Source organism: Sorex fumeus, unplaced genomic scaffold, assembly GCF_029834395.1.
Source record: "Sorex fumeus unplaced genomic scaffold, SorFum_2.1 ptg000045l, whole genome shotgun sequence".
Taxonomy (NCBI): Eukaryota; Metazoa; Chordata; class Mammalia; order Eulipotyphla; family Soricidae; genus Sorex; species Sorex fumeus.
This window is the reverse complement of record NW_026606102.1, coordinates 9,669,242-9,681,314: the sequence shown is the minus strand read 5'-3', so window position 1 is coordinate 9,681,314 and position 12,073 is coordinate 9,669,242.

The window sequence follows — 12,073 nt, the reverse complement described above, 5'->3', positions numbered from 1 at the left end:
AATTTGGGATGAACTGAGGAGGTAAAAAGGGGCTGGCAGTTTGCAGAGGATGTTCAGAAATAGCCCTACTACCCTTATTGTTAACACAGTAATGTATTTCTCAGCACCTTTTAAAACTGAATGTAGTCACATGATTTATTTGGCTAAGGAAATTGTGAGCAGAAGCAAGAAGAAAGTCATTTCCAAAAGGATGGTTGATAGTTTGCACATGCTTGTCATATTAGCTCTTCTAAAACAGTGATAGAAGAAGGTCAAGATAAAGATCATCACCCTAAGTGAGGAGGAGAAGGAATTTTCCTGATGAGCAAATAGTTTGACACATAGAATGGGCAGAACCTGAGCAGTATTAAGCCACTGTGATGAGGAGATTGTTCACTGCTGCAGCATAAATTAATTTACCCAGGCTGAATAAGAACTATGACACGACTGTGTTCTGGAAACCAAGGTTAGAAGTGAGAATTCAAGAAGGCATGAGAAGTCATTAACAGATGCTACAGCTGTTGGATTTCTCTTTCCCCCACTTCGACTATGTTAGTATCTCTTTTCCTCCCTCCATTTCTGAATGCCTCTCTGTCTCTGTCTCTGTCTCTGTCTCTGTCTCTGTCTCTGAACCTATGTTTTACTTCCTGTGTTCCCAGTCTATATAGGTGGGGAGTAAAAGAAAATCTGCCTCAAAGGTGTTGAGCATATCTGTCACAAATACCTTGTCCTCCTCATCTTTTATTTCCTCTCCTCTAATCTTCCACTCTCCTCTCTCTCAAACACACACAAACACACACACACACACACACACACACACACACACACACACACACCGTAATTCAACTTCCCCAATCTCATCTCAAATTTCCAGGGGAGAGTATCTGATCAACTCAACTTAAAATCAACCATTCAACTGAATATGGTCAGAGGAGGAAAAATAAAGACTGTCAGTGAGAAGCAAGGGAAGTTATGAGTTGGACATGGAATAATAATGGCTAACACTGAGACAAAAACTTCATTGATATGGTGATTGTCAAAAAGCTTTAATTCTATTAGCTCTCATAATCCTCAGAACAACTCTATGGAGTAGGTGCTAACATTATAAGCCCTGTTTCTATGGAGGAGGAAATGGAGACTTGTAGGGGTTAGGGGGAACACCCAAGGTTGCAGCTAAGAAACAGATGCTTGCTGTAAACCTAGGGAGTGTCCCATGGGAGTTTCTGTGCATAACTTTAATGTCATGCTGCCATTTACAGCATAAATCGCATCTGCTTGAAACACCTTACCTTTCTAAGCTGAGCAGAAATCCAAGATGAACATCCCTATTTATGAGTGTTCTAATAAGAAATGGATCCGGAATTGCTGACCAGTGAGCTAGATATGTTTCTGTGCAATAATTGGCCATTAATGGTAGGGGAAGTCCCCTGAGGAGTCAAAAGTTTTGCCCAAGTTTTTCATAGTTCATACATGACAGTGTTGACTGAGACCCAAGGCTTTGGATTCCAGCTCTGGCATCATTTCCAGTACATGGGGTATGACTGCAGATGTGCAGAACCATGTATAAATCCCACTCCCCTCCCCCCAAAATCTTCCACTGACACTCCCTCCCTTGTGCTGGCTGGATCGACAATAACAAAGCCCCACTCCTGCAGAAAAAGAAGGAAGCCAAGTCCAGGCCTTCCCCAGGCCCACTTCTCAGCACCTGGCTGTCACCGTGTCATATACAAGCCTGCCAAACCAGCAGCAGCAGCCCGAAGCACTGGAATTCAGAGCTGGCATGGATGTGAGATCTCTCTGGGCTCCAGTCCCCAGGCTGGGTTCCAATCCCAGCGGGGAACTGGAGCAGGAAGCAGGGGCTTGAGCACAGACCAGGTGGCTGGAGTGGACATACAGGGAGAGGGAGTGGGGAAGCCTGAAGCTTGTCCTGGAGGGAGCCATGCAGGGGATTTCTTCCATTGTGTAAACTGAATTTCCCAGACTCCATTTCTCAGTCTGTAGCACTGTAGCAATTTGCTCGAGTGGGCACCAGTAATGTCTCCATTGTGAGATTTGTTGTTACTATTTTTGGCACAACGAATGTGCCTTGGGGAGCTTGCCAGGCTCTTCCGTTTGGGCGGGATACTCTCAGAAGCTTGCAGGGGTCTACAAAAGGGGTGGAAAAATCAAACCCAAGTCAGCCGCATGCAAGGCAAATGCTCTACTCGCTGTGCTCCAGCCCATGAAAGATGATAAATACTATCTGTGAGTCACATTCACAGATCCATCAGGAATACACACATGGAATGATCCAATCCATAGTTAAAGATAAGACAAAGGACATAAGATTTGTCCAAGTTCACAAGCCAACTAAGCCCCAATCCAGGATTTGAATTCACATCTGTTGGATTCCTTCGGCTTGCCCCAGCACAGTGCTGACACCCCATGGACAGATGAGCTATAGTCAGTCCATTTCAAGGAATGGCTTTGAAATGAAGCAAGTAGACACATTATTCCCTAGAGGAGTAGGAAAGAGGATAAGCCAAGGAAATAATGAGAAGGAAGATGACAGAGATATATAGCGCTGGATGGGATGAGGGAAAGAGCAGGAGGGAGAGAGATAGCCGGAGAACAAAGCTTGTATTGACAATCTTATGTCATTCCAACAGGTTTAGAGGAGAGAAGAGTGGAGAGGGATTACAGGTTCAGTGATTGCTATTCTGACCTTCGGTCCTAAAAATCAATAGTGTGCCAGCAGGCTGACTGACCAAGTGGTCCTGCTATTTTTCAAAGCCAACAGTTTTTCCATCAGAGGACAAATCAGCAGTTTCCAGAGGCTGGGGACCAAGCCTCCTGGTGATGTTTGGTGCCTGGGAATCTCCAATCTGCCTTCCCTGCCCAGAGGCTGTCTCTACTCTCAGAGGACAGGGAATCAGCAATTTGCAATGTCTACTCCACAAATTCTAAAGCAAGCAGTCATAAGCTCCAGTACAACCATGCCTGAGAGTCTGAGAGTTCAAATCCAGGAAAGCTCCATTTGTCCTCTTTAATGGTTCACTTTGATTTTTTGCAGTGCCATTCTTGGAGATGAGCCATTTACAACAGTCTGTGGACATGCTTGGCAACCCTAAGTAATAAGAGAGGAGGAGTAAAGGAGGAGAGCCCAATGGGCAAGGGAACCCCCTTAACAATCTTCCAGCAAAAGGATGAGCTGGAAGATTGAAACTCCATCTTCCACTTGGAGTTTAGATCCCCCTGCATCTCATCTGTCACAGTAAAACTCTAGGGAGAAAACATGGAGAGCCTCCCACCCAGCTTCAACCTTAATTCCTGGAGTCCCTAAATCCTTTCTGGTTCTGAGATGTTGGGCTGGGAAGCTCTTTGACTAATAGGCTCAATGACTGGGAGGAATCCCCAATATTGCTGCACCTCCATTTCCATGACTATAAAATGGGCATATTCCACTTATGGGCCTGAGAGCGTCAGTGTGAGCACCAAACAGGTTCACATGCAGGCATTGCAAAGAGAGGAAACTCAGTGAGTTTCTTTCCCTTGAGCCTATTTTGCTAGTTGACTTACACCGAACAGACAGAAGCCTCATGGGAAATGAGATGAGGAGAGGGGAAGGGCTGTTTGATTCTCTGAATGTCAAGGACATGCGCTTGAGGCTCCTCCATGTGCTGCTGTTATTTTTAATGTACTAGTGAGAGAGGATTAGTGGGAAGAGCACTTCATGCAGCATCCTGTAGAGGGCACAACACGTACCAGCTCACAGCAAAAACCCCCAATGTTTCTGAGCCCCGCTATATAGATGTGGAACTGGGTTCAGGGAAGTTGGGGGATGTGGTTTGGGTGAAGGGAGTCTGTCTTTCTGTGAGCTTTTTTTTTTTTTTTAAAGTTGTAGATTTACAATTTTTTGTGCTTTGGTTTCAATTATACAATGATCAGATACCCATCCCTGTGAGCTTTTAGGGGGAGGGAAAATTTGGTGCCACACAGAGCTCAGGGACTACTCCTGGTTTTGTGCTCAAGAGTGACCCCTGGTGGTGCTCAGGGGTATGGTATCAAGGATCAAATCAAGGTCTGCCACTTGCAAGGCAAGTGCGTTAACCCCTGTACTAGCTCTCTGCCTGGGTGTCTGTGTCTTGACAACTACATTCCCTGCCAGTAGGAGATGGGTCTCGTCTTCCAAAGAAGAAGCCATGTAAAATAATTCACAGCTTCAAGTAGGAAGGGCAAGTAGCTTGTTCAGGACCAGTTACTCTTTGGATCTCTACACTGAGGAGGTAGGCAACTGTCCATGAAACCTCCACTAGACCCCGAGGAAGAGACAGAGACTCAGAAAATCTAGTGACTATTCAAAAGTTACAGAGCAGGAGTGGGCTAGATGGCTCTTTTGATGCTTGCACAAGATGTGTTTTGAGTCTCAGGATCCTGCCTCACTGCAGGTGCTCCCCTCAAACAAAGCCTCCTCATAGCACCATCCCAGGAACACCCTCTGTGGAGCACTCTGACTAAGCCACACTCCCACCTCATTTTCTCCCCCTTGCTGGTCCAGACTTTCCTTTGTGGAATGTGGCATGAGCACTTACACTGCACATACTTCTGTCTGAGATATTATCTGCTGCTCATTGAAAGGTTCCCTTCATCAGGGGAAGTCTATTCTGCTATGTGCACTTCATATAAAACATTCACTGTCAAGGCTGGGGATATAGTACTAGAAGTAAGGTGCTTGCCTTACATGCCGCTAACCCAGGTTCAATCCCTGGAACCCTGCAGGAGTAATCCCTGCTGTGTGGTCAGGAATAAGCCCAGAGCACTGCTGGGTATGACCAAATAAACAAAATATAGTCAAAATGAGTAACAACCAAACAAAATATAGCCACAGTCATATGATCAGCACTTGGATATTGTTGAATGAATGATGAGAAAATCAATGAAACACACCCCAATATCATTGCCCCCACTGACCTTGAAGTCCCCACAACTGAGACTGCACAATTGTGGAAATATCAGTGCTTTGGCACCATCCAGCACAGTGACTGGCCTGATGACAGCTCTAAAATGAATGAAGGAATAAATAAATAGGAGGCGATAAGTGTTGAACTCTTCCCCTCATCCCCTTGTCTTGGCTTTTCTTCTGAGGAAGTAGCAAGTTCACTGGAGAGGAGGAGGTGGAAGGCAGCAGGGAATAGATGTGGCTTAGCCATCTGAAGATAAGGGGAAATGGGTCCTGAAGACAGCAGCTTGGGGATTTAGATTGCTCAAGCTAATACAGATTCCCAGTCATGGCCCACCCCTTAGTGAATTGCTCAAAGGAGACTGTGAAAGCATATTCAGCAACTCTCACCTCCCGGCATTGAAGCACTGCACCCTCTCCTTCTCCCCTGTATCCCTTTCTTCTCCTTCTCTTTCCCTTTCCCCCACTCTCTTTCCTTCCTCTTCCCTTTCCTTCCCTTCTCTTCCCTTCCCTTCCCTTTCAATTTTTTCCCTTTCACCAGTAAATGTCTTTATTATATAGTAGTTCTGTATATAAAGTAAATTCTGATAAATATTTTTCTTTTTTATGTAAAGAGTGATGATTTACAAAGTTACTGATGGTTGAGTGGTAGGCATATAATGTTCTAGCAGCAATCCCATTGCCAATGTCAACTTCCGTCGACCTATGTTCCCATGCTTCCTCCAACCTGCCCCAGTCACCCACATCCTGACCACCTTGATAGGCGCATTATAAAGTTTTATGTATCTCATGTTTTCAGTGTTGTTGAGTCCGTGATTTTGATATATAACTACCACTCCCCAACATTACTGGTTGTACCCAAGGTCCCTGGCCCCTGTTCCCCTGTTATTTTCCCTTTTCACCTTCTTCATTCCTGTCTCCATTTCTTTATTTTTCTGTTCTTTTCTGAGGTCAAAGGTGATCTAGGCATCTCTCCCACTCTCCTTTTTTAACAATTCTTTTTTTACTCCATTCAGAGACCATGGCTTTCTTTTCTTTCCTTTTTCTTAGCCACAAAGGGTCTGTTCACTTCAGAGGGTGTGAAAAACTCTTCTTCCTATCTTGACAGAACATTTCTCCATCCAACAGAGAAAAAAAAATCAGCTCAGCTAGGTACATACTCAGAAAAAACAGATGTGTTTTTCCAAGATTATGCCCCAGGGAGAGAAAAGAAAGGTTTTGCTGGATGCAGATGTCCTCAAAGCAGCACGTTTATCCTGTAACCTTGCCAAGGCAATGCCTGCTGTTCTCAGTGATCAACTGGAGTGAGAGAAAGCAGAGAAATAGGTGAAGAGTAAATCAACCTGAAGCTCCAAGGCAAAACAAGAACAGAAAGGGAAGGCTCTTTATATGGAAATAAGCCATTAGCATTGGCCAGGCCTCTCTTTCCTCTCTGAAGACGGTCATAGAGGAGTCTGTTCCATCTTGGAGAGAGAATGAGTGGAAGAAATCAGAAGGACTTGGTGATGACTGGGGGCTTTGCCACCGTCTACAGGAGTTCTGGCAAGTCACTAAGTCTTTCTGACTTGAGGATTCTGGGAAAGAAGACACTGTCCCAAATACCCACCCAACTGGTCACTGACAATGCTATGAAACTATCAGCACTAAACATTCCCTGTTATGAAGGATTTCCATTCTCTGTCATCTTGGTTGATTGAAAAAATGCATGAGACCAAACCACAGCTACCCACCAAGTATTCTAAGCTATAGAATGCCATTGCAAAGACTCTAGTTTATGTCTGTTTAGCTCCAAAGCCAGAATCTTGTTCCCAGCTCCTTTTGTATGCCAAAGTTTCATCATGAAAATTGGAGTCTATCAGTGGACTCAAATGAAATCAAGCTAAACATCTCCAGAAGATTAGATGGTGGGACCAATCTGGAAAGAGAGCCCTGGTGTGGAATCTGGAGTTCTGAGTTCAAATCTCGGGTTTGAACATGCAAGAGACTGTGATGACAGAATTATTTTTACTTCATAAGCTTCTGCTATTCTCTGTACACAGAAAAAAATTCCATAATACTTGTGCCAGTAAATATATGTTAAGTTGTCATTCCATGCATCATCAGTGCTCAAATGCCAGTGACTAAAATACAAGAAAACTTTGCTAATACTACTTTTCATTCTCAGCTCCTTAGAAGTTCTTCTCTACTTTGCTTCACTCAAGGACCAAGGCTAGAGAAGCGGCCATTGACTGGGACTCCTCTATGGAAGAAGGGACAGAGAACATGATTGCCTCTTACCTAAACTTATATGCTCATCTCCAAGCAACTGAACATCATTTCTGAACTCTGATAGCACCTTTTTTCTTTTTCTTTTTCTTTTTGGCTTTGAGTCACATCTGGTGGTGCTCAGGGTTTATTCGTGGTTCATGCTCAGGGATCATTCCTGGTGGAGCTCTGGGGACCATATGCGGTCTTGGGGATCAAATCCAGGCCAGCCACTTCCAAGGCAATTGCCTAACCTGCTGTACTATCTCCCCAGCCTCTGAAGTTCATAGCATTGTGAACAGAACTGGTTCCATGTGGCAGATACCACAAGCTTTTTGAAGTTCTCATTCTGCCATTTGTCTATTATGAATGATCAATCTGAGTACCTGTTTGTGCTAGTGGCAAGAAATCTAAAGAGGGCTTTTGCCTTGGCTTCTCATTTAAGATTCAGATCACACAGCAATTCTTATTCCCAATTTATCTTTATTAGGCTGGAGCGATAGCACAGAGGTAGGGCGTTTGCCTTGCACACAGCCAACATGGCTGACCCGAGTTCGATTTCTCCGCCCCTCTCAGAGAGCCCGGCAAGCTACCGAGAGTATCTCGCCCGCACGGCAGAGTCTGGCAAGCTACCTGTGATGTATTCGATATGCCAAACACAGTAACAACCAAAGTCTCCAATGGAGACATTACTGGGCCCGCTCGAGCAAATCGATGAACAACGGGAGGACAAGACAGGACTACAGGACAAAGACAAAAAGTGAACATCGCATTTAGCATTCATTTGTAGCAGCTGGTCTAGATGGAGCAGCACCACAAGCAGTGTGAGTAACCCAATGAACTGTTTATCTAAGAAAAACTTTATACAAGCCATCTGCTTATCTTCCTCACCTCTACTTCTCTGCTTGTGTTTAGGTTTTGTGTTATTTGGTATGATTTTGTAGGCTGTGTTTGATTGCATAAGCAAGTGTTTCTAAGGTGCTTAGTAGGTAGAAAATTTTGTAGGTTGGAGCTACACATCTGGCAGTACTCAAACATTTCATATAAATGACTTTCTTCTTTGCTTTGTGTAATTTTGACTTCTGAAAGATTTTATAGGAATGGTAATTAATGGTCTGCTTTCAGATTCCAGGGCAAACCTCTCCACCTAGCCACTGTAAGCCAGGAACCACGTTCCTACTGTGTGCTTAGATAAAAATGGAGAACTGGTTCCTTGTGATGGTTCCATTAATATCAACTAGGGGCCCATGTTGACTATTAAAAAGGATACCAGTAAGAATAAATGAGGAAAATATAGAAAAATTCAGCAGAAGCAAAAACTCTACGTTTTTTGAGTTTTAAAAAGCATGAAATGAATAGCTCCACTCTTCTCCATGCCCCACTCCACCACCAGTTGAATATACTTTCTTCTGAGAAATGTGACGCTACTGGGGGCTTTTCACCTAATCCAATGAGGCCAGAGGATGTCTTCTTCCAGGACAATAATGTAGGAGACAACCTAGGTTCATGCATACCCATCTCCAATGGAAATCATTGAAATGGTAATGCAAACTCCGAACCCATGAAAAAAGTGAGTAACCGGTGGAAGGATACAGAATTGTAGGACCTTTGACAACCTAGGAATCATGGTTATTGTTTGCCCACATAATCAAAGGATCTGAAAATTAGCCTTAGTCACACAGTAAGCTAGTGGTGGGGCTCAGGTGACCCTTGAGGTCTCATGTTTCCCCTCATCCCTCACTACACTATGCTATAAATCCCTTTTCCCCTGACTTTTCCCTCTGACATGGAATGCTTCTACCAACTCAGATTGTTTGTGGGTAATCTCCTTTTCCTTTAAGCTCTTAGAACCACTGATCTAGCTTTTCCTTCCTGAAATCATTCCTCTGTAATCAAGCATGGAAAGACAAAGGTCTTTAAACCAAGTCTGCAAAAACTTCATCTCATGAGCGTTAATTACATATTAATTACACAGTCCTGGGAACGCTATTAAAACTAAGAACTTATTTTAATGGGAAAAGATAAATGGAAAAGTCATAAGTACAGAGAGTAACCATAGTATCAAAATAGCTAAGTCAGAAATGGTGGGAATGGGCAGAGAGGAAGGGAAGGATTGGGAGCAGTCAAGGAGAGCTTTCTGGAGGAGTTTTGGCCAAAAACAAATCCTTAAAAGAGGAAGAAATGCATGTGGTGAAAATATTCTAGAAGACAAAAAAGGAAAAAGGTATTCCAAACAGAAGGAGGAGCCTGGGCGAGGAGAGCTGGAGAGGGAAAAAGGAAAGCATCGCTCAATGAAAGGTCTGCTGAGTATGTGTGCAGAAGAGCAAGAACAGAGGGAGGGAGGCAGGGCCAGTCCCCAGGCCCCCACCTTCACCCTGAGAGCCCAGTCAGGGAATCCAGCCCCCACTGTCTGAAAGCTCAAAGGAGCAGGCAGCTGTGACCGATGGGACATATCTGCAGTCTAGGCAGACGAGCCGTTCGGGGGTTGAAATCTATCTTCTCTGACCAAAAGCAATCAAGTGGTAAGAGAGAAAATGAACCCATGTCAAGAAAGCTCTTGGTTGTAATTTTGGATGAGCCGTTCTTGGGTGTCGATAAAAGAACAGCAGCCCGGTCCTCCTTCTCCCCCGACTCTTAAGTGGAGGCAACGGGATCTCTTATGTTTGGAACCTAGCCTGAATGGGGCTGGAGGGACAGGGGACAACGCACACCATCACCCTTTTCTGTCTCTCAGTTCTCACGCACACAATAAGCAAGAACATACCAAAGAACCTGCGTGGGAAGTTCGTGGCTATGAGGTCATATTTTCCTTCCCAGGAGTTTCCCCTATGCCCGTTCACTCTCCCCTTCTTCCTGGGCATCTCTCACCTGCCGTACTAAGGGCATGGATATGGGGTTGTCATGCAGTCTGTTCCTCACCAGCTCGGTCAGGGCCAAGTGGTGGAAAGAATGGGGTATCCACACTGCAGGCTGAGTTCAGAATCTGGCTTCTGTGAAGGCAGGAATGGAAAGTTCTTACAGCTAGGTGACCCAGAGAATGCCAAGAGGTGCCAGTCATTTTACAGAAATGCAAGTGCACTCCTGCACCAGCTATTGTGATAGAATTCTAGAATTTTATAAGGAGCCTTGGTAAAGAAAACAGAAAAATCTAGTATGACCAGCCACTCCTGCTTTTTTGAGGTATGATTTTGCTTGAAGAATTGTTTTCTAGCCTTTGACTTTGAATCTTTTTGCCCTAATTGTTCACTGTGTTTCTTGCAAGCAGCAGAGTGTTGGGTTCAATTTTCTAATCCATGCTGCCACTCTGTGTCTCTTGATTGGTGTATTTAGTCACTATTGCAATGATAGTTGGAAATGATTACTCTGTATAAGAACTGCATGCTGTAAGTGGGTAAAGGAACAAACATGATAACCTCTCAGTATCTATACTCAGTATCTATACTTTTATGCCTAAAAGGAGAGAGATAGAGCGAAAGTGAGAGAGATAGAGCGAGAGTGAGCTAGAGAGAGTGAGAGAGAGAGGGACAGAGGGAAGGAGGGAAAGAGAAAGAGAGAGGGGTGAGGGAAATAGTAGCTGAGGTGGGGGTGGAGAGTGGTAGGAGGGAAACTGAGGTCATTGGTGGTGGAAAATGTACACTGGTGGTGGTATAGGTGCTGAAACATTGTATACTAAAACCTAATCATGAACAGCTTTGTAACTGTGTATCTGTGTATCTAACAGTGACTCAATTAAAAAATAAACAGACAAAATCCTGGTTGATGATGCAGATGGTCTTGAGAGCAGGAATCCAAGAACAGACAGAAAAATACAGGAGAGTGACAGGTAGGATAATGACTCTGAAGCAAAAAAAAAAGGGGGGGGGGAGGGCGTGTGGAACAGCTGCAAGGAATAAGGAGTGGGGCATGCACAGTGCTCAGGGCACATACATGCTTTGCACACAGAGGGTCCAAGTGTGGTGGCACCACGTGGTTCCTCCCATGCCCAAGAACCATTGCCCTGCTGGTCCCTGTGCAGTTCAGATTAAAACAGTAGTGTGTTGCTGAAAGGAAGAATATCGAGCCAACATATCTCCAGGAGTGGGCCTCTGGCTCCCTGAGCAGTACCAAGGAGGCCCTTACACACACACACACACACACACACACACACACACATGAAATTGGAGTGACTACCAGGGAAGTGACATCTGTGAAATGAGAAGCATGAAGCCAGGAAGTGGGCATGAAGATCAAGTGCCAGCAGAAATTTGCAGGAGTGTGCAGATCCTGGGTATAACCACCAGCAAGAAGCTGTCTGAGGCAAGAGAAAGGAGGTTCAGGGGATGGTGAGACCTAGATATCCAGGGGTAGACGTGGGGCCTTCAAATGAAAAGTTTTAACATCTTTGTTTTTAAGTCACAGGTTTTTAAAAGTTTTTAAACTTTCCTCATCTATAAAACGGGAATATTTCCAGCTATCATTGTCATAGTGGTCTCTTCTCTGTCTTGACTGCATTCCACCCCACCCACTTGGCGGCAAACTTCCTATAATGGACCAATCTCTGTGACCCTTGTTTCTACTGTCTTTGGGCATTATTCGCACACTATGTTTTTTTTTAAATTTTATATTCCGAAAATGAATAAGTCATTCTATGTTTGTTCCTTTCCCTCTGACTCATTTCATATGGTGATTCAATTTTTAAAAATTCTATTAAAAATGGGACTAACTGTCCCTTATCAGATGGCCAAAGTTTCCATCAAAGTTAGTCATTATTGCAATGGTGTATTCACTGCAGGGTCCAGAGTTAAGAGGGATTCAGGACTCCTTTCCTCTGCCTTTGTCTTCTCCAGAGATGACAACTGATGCAAGCTCTGTTGTCTCTTCCCTCTGGTGCAGTCTTCTTCCTACTAAAGGGGTGTGGGGAGCTGGTCTGGG